This window comes from Podarcis gaigeae (assembly GCF_964106915.1).
Source record: "Podarcis gaigeae genome assembly, chromosome: 15".
NCBI classification, from domain to species: Eukaryota; Metazoa; Chordata; class Lepidosauria; order Squamata; family Lacertidae; genus Podarcis; species Podarcis gaigeae.
Window position 1 is genome coordinate 32,157,620 of NC_139692.1, and position 20,455 is coordinate 32,178,074.

At 47.7% G+C, this 20,455-nt stretch overlaps 1 protein-coding gene across 1 annotated transcript in view; it reads left to right on the forward strand.

The window, feature by feature from the left end:
* Positions 1 to 3,817: 3,817 nt before the first annotated feature.
* SRRM3 (serine/arginine repetitive matrix 3) overlaps positions 3,818 to 20,455 on the forward strand; it is a 103,664-nt gene continuing 87,026 nt past the window's right edge. The window contains exon 1 of the mRNA XM_083715363.1: positions 3,818 to 4,142. The gene's annotated coding sequence lies outside the window, so the exon portion shown is untranslated. The remainder of the gene's footprint in view (positions 4,143 to 20,455) is intronic.

The following is a 20,455-nucleotide window of genomic DNA, read 5'->3' on the forward strand; positions in this document are numbered from 1 at the left end:
AACTCCCGTGAGCCTCCACCGTAATGTTGAACGGTCAGGGATGATAGGAGTTGATGTCCAGCAAATATTGGGAGGGCCACAGCTTCCCCACCCCTGCGTTTAAAAAGAAAATGGTCGGGTTTCTAGTCCTTATGCTTGAAAGTAGGTACACAATGGCTATTGTTATTTCAGAAGCCAGAGGATTCCAACTCCCAGCAGCCTCAGCCAACACGGCTAATCATCAGGAGTGATGAAAGTCAGAATCCAACTACATCTGGAAGGCCACAGCTTCCTCATCCTTGCTTTTAAAAAGAAAACGTCAAGTTTCTAGTCCTTGTGCTTGAAAGCCAGATATGCAATGCCTATTGTTATTTACAAACCTAGACAGCATCTTAAAAAGCAGAGACATCACCTTGCCAACAAAGGTCTGTATAGGGAAAGCTATGGTTTTCCCAGTAGTGATGTATGGAAGTGAGAGCTGGACCATAAAGAAGGCTGATCGCCAAAGAACTGATGCTTTTGAATTCTGGTGCTGGAGGAGACTCTTGAGAGTCCCATGGACTGCAAGAAGATCAAACCTATCTTAAGGAAATCAGCCCTGAGTGCTCACTGGAAGGACAGATCGTGAAGCTGAGGCTCCAATACTTTGGCCACCTCATGAGAAGAGAAGACTCTCTGGAAAAGACCCTGATGTTTGGAAAGATGGAGGGCACAAGGAGAAGGTGATGACAGAGGACGAGATGGTTGGACAGTGTTCTTGAGGCTACCAGCATGAGTTTGACCAAACTGTGGGAGGCAGTGGAAGACAGGAGTGCCTGGCGTGCTCTGGTCCATGGGGTCACGAAGAGTCGGACACGACTAAACAACTAAACAACAACAACAAAATTGTTATTTAAGAAGCCAGAAGATATCAACTCGGCCAGCATCGCCAGTTGTCAATGGGTTGGAGTCCAGAAATATCTGGAGGATCATAGATCCTCCAACCTTGGACTGCATGAGGGGTTTTTTTAGGGGATCGCCCACCAAAATGGTTGAGCTTTCTGTGGGGAAATCACAGACAAAAATACCGGAGGGGAAGGCAACTGCTGGGGGAAGAGAATCTCAGTTAATTAAGCATTTTCAATGCTTTTCAATAATTTTTGTGGATCTAGGGGGGCAGCTGCCCTCCTGTCCCCCTGGCTATGCCCATGTGCTCTACCACTGAGCTACAGCCAGTCACTACTTCACTTCCTAAGTCTTGCAAGCATCCAGCTGCTAGCTGTAGTTTTCTGCAAAGTCCACAGTTTTTTAAAAAGGTCTTTTGCAATGCAAGTTTCTTTAAGAGAGGTTTCTTGATCAAGTTCTCAAATGAATGAATGAATGGAACTTTATTTGCGTCAGCCGTCGGCCATAGCAACAAAAGACATTGCAATATACACAGAACAAAATAAAAAGCCAGTTATATAAAACACAGTTTAGGGTCCTGAATCAGCAGTCAAATAGCGGACCTTATTCTGATTGCCCCATGGTAGCTCTGTTCTGTCTCCACACTTGGAGGCAGCAAATGCTTCAGGATACCAGCTGCTGAAACCACAGGGGGAGAGAGGGCTCTTCTGCTCAGGTCCTGCTTGTGGGCTTCCCAAAAGGAGGCATCTGGCTGGCCACTGTGAGAAGAAGATGCCATTGGCCTGATGCATCAGATTCTTCTTATGTTCTTACCTTCTGCATGCAAAATAGATGCTCCAGCATGGAGCTCCCTTAAGGAATGCTGCAACCTTCCTGATTCCAGCTGTGTACCTGATGATGGCCTGCAACCTTCCTTTTGTGCTCCGACCCACAACTTTCTTTCTCCCCTGCCCCACAGGGATCCATCCACCCCACAGTCACTTTCCTATCCCGTTTCAATCTTCTCTCTTCTACCCAAAGTGTCCTCAAGCATTTGCTCTCACCCAACCCCCTCCTCGACTCTACCGTATATATAAAGGAAGGTTTCCCTTCCTGATTTATGCAGGGTGTTTGCAGGTTTTATGATTGCCATTTACCGGTTTATTTAGGGATTTTAATTTCTCTGGCTGTGATTTACCGCACCGCACAGCAGCAGCAGCAACACGCCAAGCTTCTCTCTGCTACAGTTACAGCGTTCTGCTAATGTGAGGAGAGCCGCACAACAGATCCCAGAAGTTGCTTCAAATTAAAGAAGCGTCTGGGAAAATAAATTGATAAAAATGAGACAAGGTTTCACACACACACACCCCACCAAAAAAAAATCTCTGTTATGGAGGAATGGAGAACTTTAAACAGCCTTTCTCAACCTGGCCATATGTTTTGGACCACAGCGCCTTTCAGCCCCAAACCAAAAGTTTAGGACTATAGCCCCCATCAGCCCCCAGCAAAGATGATTCACAACACCACAACTTGCAACAGATCCTGCCCAAATGTTTCTGACCACAACTGCCACCTGCCTCAGCCCAGATATTTTGGACTTTAATGTCCACCAGCCCCAAACCCAGATGTTTTTGATCACTGCTCCCATGTGCTTCAGTCCAGATGTTGTGGACTACAAGGCCTATCAGCTGTAGCTGGTGCAGGGAAGCCTGATCTAGAACAATGGTTGGCAACTACAGTGGTACCTCAGGTTACATACGCTTCAGGTTACAGATGCTTCAGGTTACAGACTCTGCTAACCCAGAAATAGTAGCTCGGGTTAAGAACTTTGCTTCAGGATGAGAACAGAAATCGGGCGGCGGCAGCGTGGCAGCAGTGGGAGGCCCCATTAGCTAAAGTGGTGCTTCAGGTTAAGAACAGTTTCAGGTTAAGTACGGACCTCCAGAATGAATTAAGTTCTTAACCCGAGGTACCCCTGTACTGTAGTTTAAAAACTTAACCTCCTTGGACCAGAGACCTGCTTCTTTGTTACTCAGCTCTAACAATATCAAATGGGCTATACTGTATTAAGAAACAACAAGGGATCCTGGGAGTTGTGCACTCAGGACTGGCCCACCCATGAGGCGGGGTGAAGCAACTGCCTCAGGTGGCAGAAACCCCTGAGGTGGCACCTACACTGCCACCTCCACTGTTGGTGGAGAAACGCCACAGGCATCAGTACCAATTTCGGCTGAGATGTTGGCAGAACCTGCTGTTGCCACCATCACACTTTGCCCTGCCGCCACATAGCCTAAGTAAAGGGTGCTTTGGCAGGGGCAAGGAGTGGATGGCAGCAGGGCAGGACGGGCCTTACTGCATTGCTTCCAGCAGTAAAACCAGACTTGGTGCCCCAGTGTGTACTAAAAGACAGTTTAGAACAGGGTTTCCCAAACTCGGGCCGCCAGCTGTTTTTGGACTACAACTCCCATCATCCCTAGCTAGCAGGGCCAGTGGTCAGGGATAATGGGAATTGTAGTCCAAAAACAGCTGGCAACCCAAGTTTGAGAGACCCTGATTTAGAAGTGTAACAAATAAATGCAATCAGGATGCGCTCCTACTAGTCTTTTCTCATTATTCCTCCCCCCCCCCACTTTTGGAAAAACTATAAAATGAGAAAATGCACAACTATCAGCTACGAAAATATGGCAATATGGAAAAACTTCTGTATCGACCAAACGTCGATTTCCAAAGAGGTTCTCTTTGATTCCTGCGGTTTGTTTGGCATTTCCCTTTTTAACATTTCCCTTTGCCCTTTCCCTGTCGAATACTTTCGGAGCGGCTTTCAAAGCCAACGGCGCCGAGTGCAATAAACCGAGAAGCTCTCAGACGCTCCTACAGAATCCAGCGTGATCCCCCCCCCCCTCTTTCTCCTGCGCCTCCCGCTCTTCTCCTCTAGGGGGCTCTGTGGATCGGGGAGGAGGCCGTCCCTTCTTGCACCAAGCCAGGGCCGGCTCTATGGCACGGAGCTGTCCAGCACTTCAGGAGGCGAAGCTCAGTAGTGGAGGATGCTGCAAAGAGGGAGCCAGAAAGAGCCTTGAGGGGAGCTGGGTGCGCTCGGGAGCGGAGAGGGTGGGCTTTGGGGAAGGTGCAAGAACAGGGTGGGGTGTCCCAGGGCTGGTTAGCCCTGGGCTGGAGGGCCCAGGGAGCCAGGAGGACTGAGCTCCAGCGGAACCAAGGAGAACGAGGCTGGCAAGAGCGAGGCCAAACCCCATCTGCAGTTATTGGCACGGACACAAGATTGCGCTTCCTTCTCCAGCAAGGTAGGGAAAGGAGATGTGGGGCGGGGGAAATCCTAGCTGGGGGGCTGAAGGTCTACGCTCTGCCTGCGACTGCTGGGGAAGTGGGAGCAAGGGTGGGGGGAAGCATTACAGATCGCAAAGGCTTGTTAGAAGACACAGCAGTTTTGGTGTCAGCGTCTGGGGCGGAGGGAGGGAGGCAGAGCTAGCGGGAGGTATCTTGGCTGCAGTCCCATCTGCTGTGTGCTTGATATTTCTTTGCAAAGAGCAGGTGGGGAGGGGGGGAGGCACCATGCAAGGGCTGGGGGTGGGGAGGATTGTCCGCCGTTGTGTCTCCCGCGAGGGGAAGGCTTAGAAAAGGCTGGCCTCTCCCAACAACCCTGTTCTCCTGCATGCGTTGGAAAACAAATAAGCTAGGCTGGACGGGATGAGACTCTGGTTGAGGTTGGATCGATGCAAAGGGAGGTGGGGGGGGGGTGCCATGCCTCTCCCCAACAACACACGCCCAAGACCTCGGTTTTCTAGGATAGAAAAGGGGGAGAAATACTCACAGAGAGAGGGGGAGGGAGGGGGAGAGGGAGACAGAGACAGATGGAGGGGACACTGAACTACAGTAATTTGACAGCTCTCCTTCAGAGGCTAGTGGGGAGAAGGACAGACACGGGTCTTCTCCTTGACTGGCTGAGCTCAGTTGTCTAGGGACACGGATAGTGGATGCTGGGATGTCAGAGGCAAAATAGTTGCTTTGGTTCCCCCCTCCCCCAAAAAAGGTTGGGTCTCCCCCCCCAACGGGTTTTTCTCTCTAGGTTTGCAGTCAGGAGCAAAAGAGGGGAAAGTTTTCCAGGGGAGAGAAATGCCGTTCTTACAGGAGAGGAGATGGAAGGGTTTCCTCAGGGGCCTCTCAGATGTCCTCCAAGCTCAGGGGGCGTTATCTCATCGATGCAATTTTGACCCAAGGTAGCTGGGAGAAGAAGTTTGCTCAATTTGAGGATGGTGTGCAATCTCTGAATTATTCATCGTGGAGGGCTTGGAAGGATTCCCAGGAAATTCTGAGCTGTAAATATGAAGGGGCGTTGCTGGGAGGGTGGTGGGTTTCAGTTGATATTAGATCACTGGAATAACTGCTCTTCTGATAATAGGGATGTGCCTGTTTTTTTGGTGGAGGTGTGTATGCCTATATCTATATTTATATATCTGGGCATGTGGGGATTTGCACAGTAAGTCAAAGTTTTGTGTATTGAATGTGAGTTGACATACAAGAATATGGAGAGGAGAGGGAACCCTCACAAACTTTGTCAACATTTAAGGAAGCAGTGAAGGGTTTCGTATGAAATTATTCTTAACAATAATTATAATAACAATAATAGCTATTATCTAACATTTATCTCACACTTGATATTTTTAAAGTGCTGTGCATATGTTAAAAGGTGAGCAGTCCCCACCCACTGGCTCACAACCTAATAGACATGACACAAAAGGAAAAAAGGAATGAGGAGGGAAGAGGAATGCAAGCACTGGGACATCTGCTCCTTCACTAGCTGGAGGACGAGGCCAGACTGCTTCTCGCTTTGACCTGGTGTTCTTCCTGGGGGGTCATGGTGGGGGTTCAACCTCTCAGTGGCCCTGGTTTGGTGCTAGAGGACAGTCTGCTTCCTTTCTGCTCCGGAGCCCCAGGACAATTGACAGTTGAAATGGAGTCTTCCGCTCCCCCTAGGAGGCAGGGAGGAAGTAAAGTTACTGCTGCTGCTTCTTTGGCCAATGGATGGGGCCATGCAGGGGATACATCTTTTCCAGGGCCCCTGATGCCCTGACTAAGGGCAGAAGGGACAATGTGCTGCTCCCCTTTGGTTTTGTTGTCCTGGGGCATCAAATAATTACAGGAACAATGGCAGTTTCAGGCAGATGCCGTGGCAACAAAGCAGCATAATTATACCCAAATGGAGGATAAGCCTGTGAATGCACTGTAAATGTCGGCTAAATGGAGCCTTCATGGACACAGACATTGCACCTTGGAGTCCCAGGTGTCAGGGGCAAATAATCAAGGTACAGTCCTTACCTTCATGCCTGCCTGAGGGTACTCAGGGTCACCTGACTGGCTGATAGAGAGAAGTTACAATGGTTCATATCTGAAGCTACCTTGTTGCCCTTGGGGTGGGTCTGGAGGCTTCAGCTGCTGCAGAATGAAGTAGCTTGGTTGCTTGTGGGGGCAAGCTCCCACCAGTATATAGCACCTTGCTTGTGGGATCTCCATGGGCCGCTAGTCTGCTACTGGGCCAAATTCAAAGTGTTGTTACTAAAACACAAGTCTCCATACAGCTCAGAACCAGGTGACTTAACAGTTCGCCTCCTCCTTTATACACCCAGTAGGTCACTGCAGAGGAGTTTCTCCTGCGAGTTCCAAAGATCTCAGAATCCTTCTCTGCAGGACCTCAGACCAGGGCCTTCAAGGTGGTTGCCCCTGTTTCTATGGAACAACATTCCTGACAACATACAACAGGTAGCCACTATCTGCATTTTCCAGAAATGGTTGAAGACCCCTTTGTTCTCATGGCCTTTCCTGGCTGCATAAGCAGGTGTTTACCATAAGTGCCCACTTATTGGGGTTTTAGTCTTAGAAACATAAACATGTAGACCCTGAGGATCATCTAGTCCAACCCCCTGCAATGCCGGAATATGCAGCTGTTGGGGATCGAACCTGCAACCTTGGCGTGATCAGCACCACGCTCTAACCAACTGAGCTATCCAGGCTTACTTTGAGCATATTGGTTGTTTTCGTGTGTTTAACGGTTTTAATTATCTTATGCGTAAATCGCCTTGAGATGGTGGTTTAGAGGTGATATAATAAGAAAAGAATCCTTGAGTTGTAGTAGAGTTGGAAGGGACACCAAGGGTCATCTAGCCCAACCCCCTACAATGCAGGAATTTCAGCTAATGAATCCCATTATCATCATAACGGTGATGGTGTCCCACCGTTACAGCAACTTGCCCAGGATTGTCAACTCCAGCAACTGGCATGTTTGGAACTTTGAGAAAGTGCCATAGGTGCCAGTCACCAAAGAGGGGTGTGTGTGGCACAATGCAAAATGGGTGCCACTTTGGGAAAGAGTGGGAAAAGAGGCAGGGCTGCAAAATGATGCCCCGCCAATCAGCCGCTTCATCAATTGCGTGTGGGGAGCCCACCTCCTCCCTTGCTGACGGAGAGATGCTCTTTCCACATCTCATCTGTTCTAAACAGAAGGGAGAGAGGGTGCCCAGTCCTGGCATCCAGTGAAACGTGGGCATGTTTGAGGAGCTGTGTTCAAGGTAGGAGGGACCAAGCCAATGCACACAGGAACTGAGCAGGAAGAAGGACCTCCTGGATGAGACCAATGGTCCATCTGGTGCCGCATTCTGTTATCACGGTGGCCAAGCCTGTGGGAAACCTGCAAACAGGATCTGAGCACAAGAGCCCTCTCCCCTCCTGTGGCTTCCAGCAACTGGCATTCAGGAGCATTACTGCTTCCAACTGTGGAGGCAGAGCGTAGTGATTGTGGCTGGTAGCCATTGAGAGCAAAGTGTCTCCTGCGCATTACGGTTTTTGGAGCGGTTATTTATCTTTTGCAGGTGCATAGTGGTGACCACGAGCCCCGGTCTGCCCTGGCTGGCAGTGGCTCTCCAAGGTTTAATGCTGCTGGAGATCTTCTTTTGATGGATCGAACCCAGCCAGGGGGCACCTGCTTAGCCAAGGAGCTGCTGCATCTCTTCATTTCATTTCTGAATCGCATAGCACAAAGCATCCCAAAGCCATTTAGCAATAAGAAACCTACAAAGAAACAATTTTGAGTCCAGCACAGATCTAAGTCAAAGACCATTCTGTCTTTTACAAAATTGCAGTTCAAGGGTCTAGAATGCTTCATAAGCATGGCCTGAATAATCCTCACAACAACTCAGTAATGTTGGCCCCCACCCATACACCAACCAATCTCTTTCCTGGGCAGAGGTCTTCCCCCTTCCACCCCTGTGTGGCAGTTGCTCCAGCTCTTTATAATTTCTTGCAAAGCTTTAAGCATGTAGCATTCCTGAGGGCTTTTTTGTGGGTGGGTGTGGCCTCACTTGTAGCAGGGCTCACTTGCTCGAGCCATTCCAAATCACTTAGGTTGTGACTCACCCAAACTGTACACCCATCTGTCTGGAGTGCGCTTCCAGAGGTGAAGTCAAACCACTGTGTTAGCAGCCTCGAAGTGACTTTCCTGGGGCGCAAGCCTGGGCGGTGTGTATGGACGTCCTGGGCTGCTCAGGCCCTCCTCTCAGCCTCACTGATGTGGTCCAAAGGAAAGCAAAACCATACATTGGGCAGCAGTTTGGCTGCAGGAGTTGCCGGAAGGAGGTGTACAACCATTTTAGGGACTCCAGGTTTGCGTAGGGTTTACTCCTTAGTCTTTTCTCCTCCTGAAAATATCCCACAAGGCAGTGGGGTTTAGAATCAGTTTCCCTTCTCCTAGATGGGCTGCCTTCTCAGGTGGCTGAGCCCCATCTGCCCCTCACTTTCCCCTACAGCACAGGCAGAAACCACCTTCTTGACGAGTGGACCCACAATTGGTCTCATCTGCTCAATCCGCCAGAGCCTGTCTTCACAAATAGAGGGAGTCCCTAACTCACAGAGGGTTTGAGACCCATTGGCTACCTTCATCTGGTTTAGCAGTCAAAGTCGTTCCCAGGGTGTGGCCGCTGTTGCATGCTGACAGCTTCTAGGAGCCACAGGTAAGAGCTGAGTGAAGGGTGGGGACCAAAGGTGAACTATCTCTCTGAAGGGGTACGACGTGTTCCCCACCAGAGGTACTAGGTAAAGGTAAAGGGACCCCTGACCATTAGGTCCAGTTGTGACCGACTCTGGGGTTATGGCACTCATCTTGCTTTACTGGCCGAGGGAGCCGGCATACAGCTTCCGGGTCATGTGGCCAGCAGGACTAAGCCACTTCTGTCGAACCAGAGCAGTGCACAGAAACACCGTTTACCTTCCCGCCAGAGCGGTACCTATTTATCTACTTGCACCTAGGCAAAAACACGTAAGGAGCGGACAAAGAAGGGCTAGTGAGGGGTGTGGCTTAGTGGAAAGGGTGTGGCCTAGAAAGTAGGTGTGGCTCGGGCAGAGTGGGAGTGGCCCAAGAAGTCGGCATGGTCTGGGGAGATTTCTGAGTGCCAGATAGATCAGCCAAGAGGGTCACCTTTGGCCTGAGATGCCCTGTCACTGTCCTATGACTCATATATTGGGATGCCTTGTGCTAAATCCTGCTTGTGGGTCTCCCACCAAGGTAAGTGGCTGGCTACTGTGAGAACAGGATGCTAGTCTGGATGGGCCACTGGCCTGGGGCAGCTGGCTCTTCTGGGAGCTGTAGTTTGTTAAGAGTGCTGAGAGAGGAGAAGACGAAGAAGATGATGATGATGATGATGAAGAAGAGGGACAACAACAACAACCTGCCCATCTGGCTGGGTTTCCCCTCCCAGAACTATAATTCCCAAGGTAGTTTAACACTCAGTCCCTCTTTACTCTGGGTTACCCATAACAAACTACAGCTCCCATAATTCCTTGAGGGAGGATATGACTTTTTAAAGTGGTATCACAGTGCTTTTAACGCATGGTGCGAAGGCGGCCTATGTCTTCCTGATAACTGTTTTATATTATTTTATACATGGAGCTTAGACACCCTTTTATTATTAGACTTGTAGAATCGTAGAGTTGGAAGGGACCCCCCCCCCAAAGGTCATCTAGTCCAACCCACTGCAATGCAGGAATCCCAACTAGATCATACCTGACAAGCGGCCATCCAACCTCTGCTTAAAAACCTCCAAGGAAGGAGAGTCCACAACGCCCTGAGGGAGTCTGTTTTACTGTTGAACAGCTCCTACTGAAAGTTCCTTTTGATGCTTAGACGGAATCTCCTTCCTTGTAACTTGGTTAGAGACCTACCCTCCAGAGCAGGAGAAAACCAGCTTCCTCCCTCTTCCATGTGACAGCCCTTCAGATATTTGAAGAAGGCTATCATATCTCCTCCCAGTCTCCTCTTTTCCAGGCTAAACATACGCAGCTCCTTCAAGTGCTCTTTGTAAGGCTTGGTTTCCAGACCCTTGATCATCTTTGATTGCCCGTCTTGTCAACGCCCATCCCATATAACTATATTATTAATATAGTTATAACACTTTGTCAACAAAACAAATTAAATGCTCTATAGGGGGAGGGCAATTGACAGGAAGAGAGGGACGTAGTTGCATGGGGCATGTAACCCTCTCAGGACTTCTGCACCTTTGGTCCTGCTCACAGTTGCTGTGGAGGAAACCACTGGGGTGTTTTAGGGCCACCTAGTGAAGGTGAAAGTCAGAAGACGTGAGCCTCAAGCCTCTCTGTCTGGCCCTTGGAACTGTCCCTGGCTATGCTCCTCAATGACTTTGCCTTGCACTCTCCTTGAGTGTTTTTGGCTGGGATGTGCCCTTGAACCCTGATCTTGCTTTTACGGGCATGAAAGAAACTAGCTGATTTTGGATAGGCAAAACTGGCACCCCTTGTTGGACCGATCTTTGCGTCTGAGAACGGCACGCAGACATTAAAACATTGCCCAGACCAGAATTCAGCCCTCAGGTTAAAAAAATAAAATAATGTTCAGGTTTCTTCTTCTTCTTTTGGCTAAGGAAAAAAACAATCTGCATATATACATGCTGTCTGGCAGTTTCCCAGCTTTCATACTACATACTGGAGGAGGTCATTTTAAGGAGAGAAGCTAAACAAGGCAGAGGGTACTTTAGGTGTATTGGTGTGTTGGCGTGAGCGTTTGCAGAGCTATAGATATATTTTTTCCTCCCTTTCCATCCCTCCCCCCGCCTCGCACTGCTGTCGCCATTCTCTGGACAGGTGGCACACCAACTTACATAATCCTATCAGCCCAGGAATAGCTGCTTCTCTTATATAACTGTGATCAATGAGAGACAAGACGGGATGGAAAGCCGTCAGACAGAAAATAAGCCAGGTGGGTCAGAGGAAATGCAAGGCATCGCCATGCTGGCCGCAGCTGCAGATTCATGCAGCACAGGGTTAAACTGTGGAACTCAGTGCTACTGGACGCACCTATGTTCTTGTTATGCATACATATTGGGGAGGGGAGAACCTTTGGACCAGATGTGGCTCCTCAGCCTTTGCTATGGCTGTCTTCAGGGCACACACCCCACACCAGCTGTGTCTACCAAAGTGCTTTTGGCTGCCAATAATGTGTCCTTGAATTGTGATTGCAGAAGGGTCATAGTTCAGTGTTAGAGCACCTGCCTTGCATGCAGAACGTCCCAGGTTCAATCCCCTGTGGCATCTCCAGGTAGGGCTGCCTAAAAACCTTGAGAGATGCTGCCAGTCAGTGTAGACAATACTGAGTTAGATGGACTAAGGGTCTGGCTCAATATAGGGTCGTTTAGCGATGTATGAGAATGCCTTTTGCTTCTACAGATGAGAAGATCTATCCTTTTTGGTTCTTTCCTTTCGGAGGAAATTCATTCCTCCACCTTACACAACAATTTGCGATTATCTTTTTTCGGAAGAAAAAAAAACATTGTGAAAATTCATCAGCATCGTAATGCAAATTTCTCCTAAAAACCACATTTGTTTATGCAGATTTGACTAATTTGCACATTTTTGCAAACAGTTTCCCCTAATGTAAAATCTATTTCTGCATTTTATTTCCCGCCCCTGCCCCCAGTGCAGGCGGTTTTGGTTGGGGAACGACATTTGCAAAATTCATATAGGTGTGCACTTCAACGGAAAGTTGTGATTCAGTTCTCAGATTGTTTTGGAAAGTGTGAATTTGATGGATGCATCTTTCAGTGCGAATTGAATCAGATTTCTGTTCTATCAGTGTTCTTTATGGCATGAATGTGGCGTTGGATGACATTCCCATCCATGTTCGTATGGGGAATGCCCTCAGACAAGAAAAAAGAGATCTAGGTCCAACCATGCAATAAACCCCTTTAAAAGTTTCCACTCATGAAAGGACTCCCACATTACTAGGGATCGAGGGATCAGCGTTCCACATTCCCACACCAGTTTGCAATTTCTTTAGCGGGGAAAAGATTGCATGAAAATGCACCAGTTTTTGCATGAGAATTTCCCCCAACTAAACACATGTTCCTGTGCAACTTTGCACCCATATCTGCAAAGCAGCTTTCTCTCACAGGATGCATTTGGGTCTGTTAAAATTTTTTTGCTAATATGTGCATTTATCAAAGGACACTTTACCCCAGTCAATGCATGCTTGTGCATCTCACTTGGCTGGAGAACTGCCTTGCAAATTTCGAAGAAGTGTGGGTTTCGAAGGACGGCTGCGTTTTGGTTGCTGCATTGCTTTGGAATGTGCAGATGTGGGAGGTTTGCTTTGAAAGGTGAACTGAATCAGATCTCTCTCTCTCCCACCCTTACGGTGTCACTGCCAACTGAGCTGGCGCTCTGTCCCAAACCCGCTTTTAACACTGCGGCTGATACAACCAACCCCTGCTGCCTGTTGTTTGCTAGGAATTATGACACTTAAAAGGAGAACGACAGGGAAAGAGTGACGGAGAGAAAGAAAGAGAGCTGGACCTTGATGCCGGGAGAGCCAAAATGTTTTTTCTAGCCATTGCAGCCCTGTCAGCACATTCCTGCCAAGAGATGAGATTTATTGAAGCTGTTTACCTGGCGCTCTGCTGACTCCCGAGACTTAAGAGTGTTAGAACAGAAGAAGAGCTTGCTGGACGAGGCCAATCGCCCATCTGGTCCAGCATCCTGTTCTTCCAGTGGCCAAGAAGATGCTCCAGTGGGAAACCCACAAGCACGAATTGAGCAACAAGAGCACTCTCCCCTCCTGTGGTTTCAAGCCTCTGGTATTGAGAAGCATTGCTGCCTTCAACCATGGAGGCAGAGCACAGCCAGCATGGCTAGTTGTTGTTGTTGTTTAGTCGTTTAGTCGTGTCCGACTCTTCGTGACCCCATGGACCAGATGTCAAGTCCCACAGGGCCCTAGTCTTTTGTGACAGAGCTTTCCATCACATCGGGGCCACTGCTGAAAAGGCCCTGGCCCTAGTTGAAACCAATCTAACCTCCTTGAGGCTTGGGACCTCCAAAGTGTTATTTGTGGACCTTAAGGTCCTCCGTGGGGCATACCAGGAGAGGCGGTCTCATAGGCATAAGGTATAAGCCACGAATTTGTCCATTCCCCCTTTAAAGCTATCATTGTTGGCGGCCATTGTTGCCTCTTGTGGGAGTGAGTTCCATAGCGTTAACTTGGCACTGCATTAAAAAGTCCTTCCTTATATCTGTCCCAAATCTTCCAGCATTCAGCTTTCTTGGATGTCTATAAACTGGTCTGACTCAGCTTAAGACAAGGTTCTCTTTTCTTATGAGAGACTAGGGCTGCATTCACAGTTTATTCCATCCCCCCGACATCTCTCTCTACCTGTTAATCTCCATATCAGGGGTGCCAACTTGAATAAAATATTGGGGACATGGGATGGGGTGGGTAGAGTGGTTGTGCTTTGCATGCAGAAGGTTCAGTCCCTGGCATCTCCAGGTATGCTCCCATCTGGGGGGAAAGAAAAACACAGAGAGCTACTGCCAGTCCGTGCGGACAATACTGAGCTAGATGGACCAGTGTTGCAACTCTATCTAAGGCAGCTTCCCTATGTAGGTTATGGAGGAAATCTGGTGCCACCTGGCACTCCAGACTTGGACTGTCACATTGCTGCCTGCCTGGCACTCTGTATTTTCATGTTTCGCAGATGGAGGACTGCTCTTGTTTTTGCTCAGCACATATCATGTGTGCTCACCGGACTGCAATTCCAAGGGATGAGGAGTGGCTTAAAAACGGAGATCAACAATAGAAAATAAATTTAGAATGTGTGAATGTCAGAATGACCCGCTGGGTTGGGTCAGCTGCCTACGCAGTCCAGCATCCTGTTCCCACAGTGGCCAGCCTGTGAAAAGCCTGCAGGCAGGACCTGAGCACAAGAGCCCTCTCTCCACCTGTGGATTCCAGCATCTGGGATTCAGAAGCAACCATGGAGGCAGAGCCATTGATAGGCTTTTCCTCCATAAATTTGTCAGATCCTCTTTCCAGGTTGGTGGCCATCGCTGCTCCTTGTGAAAGGGACTTTCTCATCATTATCCATTTTTGTAGGAGATGTCAGGGATTAAACGGGGAGCTTCTCGGGTGCTCTACCCCTGAGCGATGCCCCATTTTATATGTGAGCATTTGAAGGTGCCTTCAGCTGAGCCAGACCAATGAACTATGTAGCCCAGGGCTGTCCTACGGAACTCCTTGCTGCAGGATGTTTCTGGAAAGGCTTCCACACACATGTGTTAAACATACCCACCCATCATGGTCTAGATTCAGCTGCGATTACCCAAAGGGAGCCTCCACTTGTATACATTATCAGACCCTCCAAGTGTCCCTGTTTTCCAGGGACAGTCCCACTGGCCATAATGGTTCAGAGTGGAACCTCCATGGGGTAAATTAGGAGCTGTAGATAGAACTGGGTGGTTTTCAGTGGGCCTCCTTGCTTTCTGAGTCCTACTTTGCTGACATAAGCTACAAGAAATGAAATGCTTCCCTCCCTAAATTAGGCTGCTGAAACAAAGGGGTTTTTTGAGGGGGGGGAAGGGGGAGGGGATTTTTGTGCGAAGGGTCTATGAGCACAGTACCGATCTTCAATCCCTAGGCTGAGCATGTTCTGAGAGGCATCCTTGCTCCTTCATTTTTAGCATAGAGCCGCCCTCCTGAGATGCTCAGGGTCTAGAAAAATAAAATAAAAATAAATTCTGCAAACCTGAAGTCTGCCTGCCCTTGGTGCACAGTATATCTCTCATCCCCAGATGTTTTAAATAAGGTGATTGACTCTCCTGCATTGGAGGGTCTGAAGCAGGGGTTGGCTGGCTTTCTTTAGCTGTGATTCCTGCAATGCCAGGGGCTGGACTAGATGGCTCTGGGGACCCCTTCCAACTCCACAATTCCAAGCAATGAGGCAGTTGGTGTTGGTGTTAAAGCCCTTTTCATAAGCCTCCCAAAAGCATCCCACTGACCACTGTTAACAGAAGGAGTATTAGAGTAAACATGGCCACTGTTTGCTCCAGCAACGTGATCCCTACATTCTGCAGTCAATGGCTGATATGCAGCCAGGTTACCATGGGGAGAGGCAGGCACTGTGTCTGCAGGATTCCCCTGGGGGACTCTCACAAGTGAGTGTCAGGGTCTGTTTACTAGCATCTGTTTGGCAAGCGACGGAGGGCTTGCACCTGGGCGGGGGCGGGGGGGGGCAGGGGGGAGCAGCGAGCCACGTCGCTTCTCCAAAGGGCTCATGGGCATGCCCCTTTAAATAATGAATATGCATAATAATTTGTTGTACTGTATATTTTAAATGATGGTGTTTTGCTGCCCTGATGGATTTGCTGTTTTGTGTTTTAACTATGCATTGATTATAAATTTTGTAAATAGAATTATAAAACCCACTTAGAAGCCACTTTGGCATAGATCTGTCGGTGTTACAAAATACCTGTTCTGCATTTGTAAGAAATCGATCTTTTAGTGTGCACTTTGGAACTCCCTGCCTCTTGACATGAGGCAGACGCCTTCACGATATTTTTGTCACTGCCTGCTAAAAGCGTTTTCATTTAGAATGCTGCTGTTTTATTTTTAGTTTAGTTTATTACTCTTTTCAATTGTTTTTACAAATACTGCTTTATTGTTTTTTAAACTGCTGTGAGGTTTTCTACAATCAAGCGGTATATAAATTTTATGAAATAAGTAGGGAGGGAGATAAGCCACATATAAAACAACAATAATGGTTATTATTTATTAATTAAGCTTAATAATCCATTTTATAAACAAAAGTATATCAAAGTGACTTACAACAGCAAACAAACAAACAAAGAATAAAATTTAAACCAGCATAAAATAGAACATAGGAAAAGCTAAAAGATTATCCTATTTTTAGGATCCACACACTTAAGGAGGCAACAGATAACCAACAGCCAAAAGTTTGAAGGAAAAGAAATGTTTTTGCCGGACACCTAAAGATATGTAATGATGGTGCCAGGCAAGTCTCCTGGGGGAGAGCATTCAACCAGTGGGGAGCCACCACTGAAAAGGTCCGTCCTCGTGTTGCGACCCTCCAGACCTCCCATGGAAGGGAACACAGAGAAGGGTCTCAGATGACAATCTCAGGGTCTGGGCCAGTTCTTATGGAGAGAGGCGGTCCTTGAGCTATTGGGGTCCTAAGCATTGACAACAGAAGTAGGCTATTCCTGTCCACCATAATTTTACAGTAGTTTCACATTTAATGTGGATAGATCACTGGGATTAAAGTGGTGGGTGGGTGTGAAATCCACCATTCAGTCACTCTAACAACCAAACTTCTGAATTGACGCTCACAGTAAAGCAATGACCAGGAACCTGTGGCCCCCCAGATGTTGTTGGACTCAGCCCCACCTGCAATCCCCAAAGGTCAAGGTACAATGGGAGTTATAGTCCAACAACACCTGGAAGGTCACGGGTGCTCCTCCACACCTGGAATGAAGGGGGTTTAAAGTGCCATCTTTGCAAGAAAGCTTCCTGATTTACAGGTCGGAGTTACATCCACTTCGTGTGGTGCAGTGGATAGAGTGTCGGACTAGGACCTGGGAGACCAGGGTTCAAATCCCCACTCAGCCATGATGCTCACTGGATGACCTTGGGGGCCAGTCACTGCCTCTCAGCCTAGCCTAACTCACAGGGTTATTTCAGGAATTAAATGTAGAGGGAGAGAATGAAGTATATCACTTTGAGCTCCCTGTGAGACTGGGGTGGGATATAAATGCAATAAGTAAATAAATATACTTCATTTTTAATGTTTTTATTACTTTCCGTTAACAATACAGGCAGTGCAGGGAATAGATATTTTCTTAATGCTATAAAATATGAGTATGGGCATGGAATCGGGAAGAAATTTAAAACAGCACCAGAAAGGAAATGGGAAAATCATGACCAACTGAGAAAACTGTGGTGCCAAAGAAAACCAAGATAGCAGCAGCAGCAGCAGCAGCAGCAGCAACAACAACAACAACAACAACAACAACAACAACAACAACAACCTGCCCATCAACTCAAGGTTTCAGTAGCTGGGTATGAAATAGCAAGAGGCTTATGACCTCATGCTTTGCTGCTGTTGTCTCATTCCAGATAGAATCCACAGGAACAACCAGAAAAGCAAAGTGAGGGTCCAGGCAGGAGAGCAGCACCATGGACAGCTCCAAGTGGAGCTATAAATGAATGTTGCTCCAGCAAAGATCCAGATCCAATTGTGGGCTTAAATAGACTGGGTCCCATGCCATCTGAGGAAGGGAGTGCACTCTGCGATGGAGCGCACCCCGCCGCTTGCCTCCACTCTCGCCCTGCCTTGAGATCTTTGCTGCCACCAGATAGGAGATTAATTATCTTCCAGGCTGCTGCTTATCAAACAACCTCCAAACATTCCCTGGGGTCTCTCTGTTGCTTCTGTAGGTGGCACCGGTGGAGGCTATAGCCACGAGGCTGTTTGCATTAAACTGAGACCACACAGGTTTATGAAAGAGGAATTGATTTACTAAGGAGGGAGGGAGAGAATATGGAATATAAAATATGCAAAATGTTACAAACGTTTGAAACCATCACCCCTTGCTCTTTCTTTCTGCTACTTTCCCTCCCTCTATCAACCCTCTTCTCTTTCTTACCTCCTGGCACCCTTTCTCTCTCTTTCTCTCTTTCTGCACTACCCCTTCCTCCTTCTGTGCTGTCTCCATGAAATTATCCTAGATCCACATGAAATTGGGGCAAGGGTCAACATGGCTCTAGGGCCACTCTAGGGAGGGAGCTGAACCCTGAAAAATGACAAGAAAGTAACTACTATTATGTGGGGTATTTTTTTTTTAAAAATGGCATTAATAAAAGACAAGAATATGGATATAAGTAGAACAAGAATTCACCAAGGGATATCACTTCTGAGGAAAATCAGGACTGTCCCTAATAAATCGGGTCAACCACAGCGTGCACAACTTCAATGTTTCTCCCACTATTTGAGAAGTCGCACCTGCCAAAATTCTCTTTTATTCAGATGTTTGACAGTTCTATCTCTCTCTCTCTCATTTTGCAGCTGGTCAGGCTCAATTCTAAAACAAAAAACAAAGAACCACCCAAAATGAAAATCTGGTTCACTTACAATAAGCAGTTGAATGCCATGGGAGGGTGGTGTGGTGTGGTGTTGGGGTAGCATATGCTAAGTTCTGACATTCAGTGGATTTTAATAACTACTGGTTGGGAGGAGGCAGCATCAAAACCTTCGGGGGGGGGGGAGATATCGTAAGCTGGGATTTAGCGCATCGCTGGAAATAATATAAGAAGGATTTTAGGTGGAATTATAAATGGCTGGGGGGTATTATATAAAAAGTGAGGGACATCTACCGCTGGGCACTTCTCTGTTAGTCAGTGTTTCAAGAGCACTTAAATATGTATAAGATGCTTGGGAAATAAGAAATAATCACCCCTCATCCAGGACTCCTCGTTGGTGGTAGACATGGTGGAAAGTCTCACCTGGACCATTTTTAAAAATGCACTAACCCAATCTGCACGCCTGCTTCTTGGGAGAAGGGCAATGACAGGCCTCAAGACAGCATCTTGAGAAGTAGAGACATCACCTTGCCAACAAAGGTTCGTATAGTTAAAGCTATGGTTTTCCCAGTAGTGATGTATGGAAGTGAGAGCTGGACCATAAAGAAGGCTGATCGCCGAAGAATTGATGCTTTTGAATTATGGTGCTGGAGGAGACTCTTGAGAGTCCCATGGACTGCAAGAAGATCAAACCTATCCATACTGAAGGAAATCAACCCTGAGTGCTCACTGGAAGGACAGATTGTGAAGCTGAGGCTCCAGTACTTTGGCCACTTCATGAGAAGAGAAGACTCCCTGGAGAAGACCCTGATGTTGGGAAAGATGGAGGGCACAAGGAGAAGGGGACGACAGAGGATGAGATGGTTGGATAGTGTTTTCGAGGTTACCAGCATGAATTTGACCAAACTGCGGGAGGCAGTGGAGGACAGAGGTACCTGGCGTTCTCTGGTCCATGGGGTCACGAAGAGTCGGACACGACTAAACGACTAAACAACAACAACAACAATCTGCACTTCCCAGGCAAAAAGTGGGTCAGAATGAAGTTCTCTTCTTCTTTTTGCACATCTGCAAATTTTGGGATTCATCTGGAAAGAAAAGCAACCCCAAGATGCATACAAAGAACTATGGCTGTGCTCTGTCTCCACAGTCAAAGGCAGCAATGTTTGTGGACACCAGCTGCTGGAAACCACAGGAGGGAAAGATGCTCTTGTGCTCGGGTCCTGCCTGTGGGTTTCTCACGGGCATCTGGTTGGCCACCGTGAGAACAGGAAGCAGGACTAGATGGGCCATTGGCCTGATCCAGCTGCCAGACTCTTCTTATGTATGTGATGCGTAGCTTAGGATAGCAAGTTTTTTGGGGGGAATGCATATTTTAGGGTACAATGGAGACAAAAATGAGTATTTTGTGGAAGAGACACGTTCCCAAACAATTCAAATGTCTGTGTGGATTTTACAAATAAAATAAGATAAAATGATTTTTTTCAGGTGGATACAGAAATGGAGCAGGCTTATGACACAGCATGTACAAAACTGACGGAGGTCAGAAATAGATGGATCTGCCCATCCTTTGTTGGTGGAGGCCTGTAACCCACAGGAATCCATCCATAGACATCCAGATTTCTTTGAGAAGGTGATGCTGAGATGCCTACTATCTGTGGACATTAAGGCTGCTGATACCTTCCTCCACTTATAAGGAGCAGGTTCAAAAGGAGCAAACAGCTTCCTCTGGAGATCATGTTCCTCTCCCCAATTTTGCAAACGGACATCGGAAGCTGTCTTATATCAAGTCAGACCATTGGTCCATCTAGTTCAATATTGTCAGCACTGACTGGCAGCAGTTTTCCAGGATTCGGGGCAGGGGTGTTTCCCAGCCCTACCTGAAGACTCTAGGGATTGAACTAGATACTGAACTGTGGTGCTTCCATTAAAAATAACATTAAAAAGTCGCTGGTATTTATGGTTCTGATTTAAACCAGAACATAAATTACATAGGAAGCTGCCTTACATTGAATCAGATGTTTCCTCCAGCTCTGTACTGTCTACACCAGGCATGGCCAAACTTGGCCCTCCAGCTGTTTTGGGACTACAACTCCCATCACCCCTAGCTATTAGGACCAGTAGTCAGGGATGATGGGAAATGTAGTCCCAAAACAGCTGGCGGGGGGCAAGTTTGGC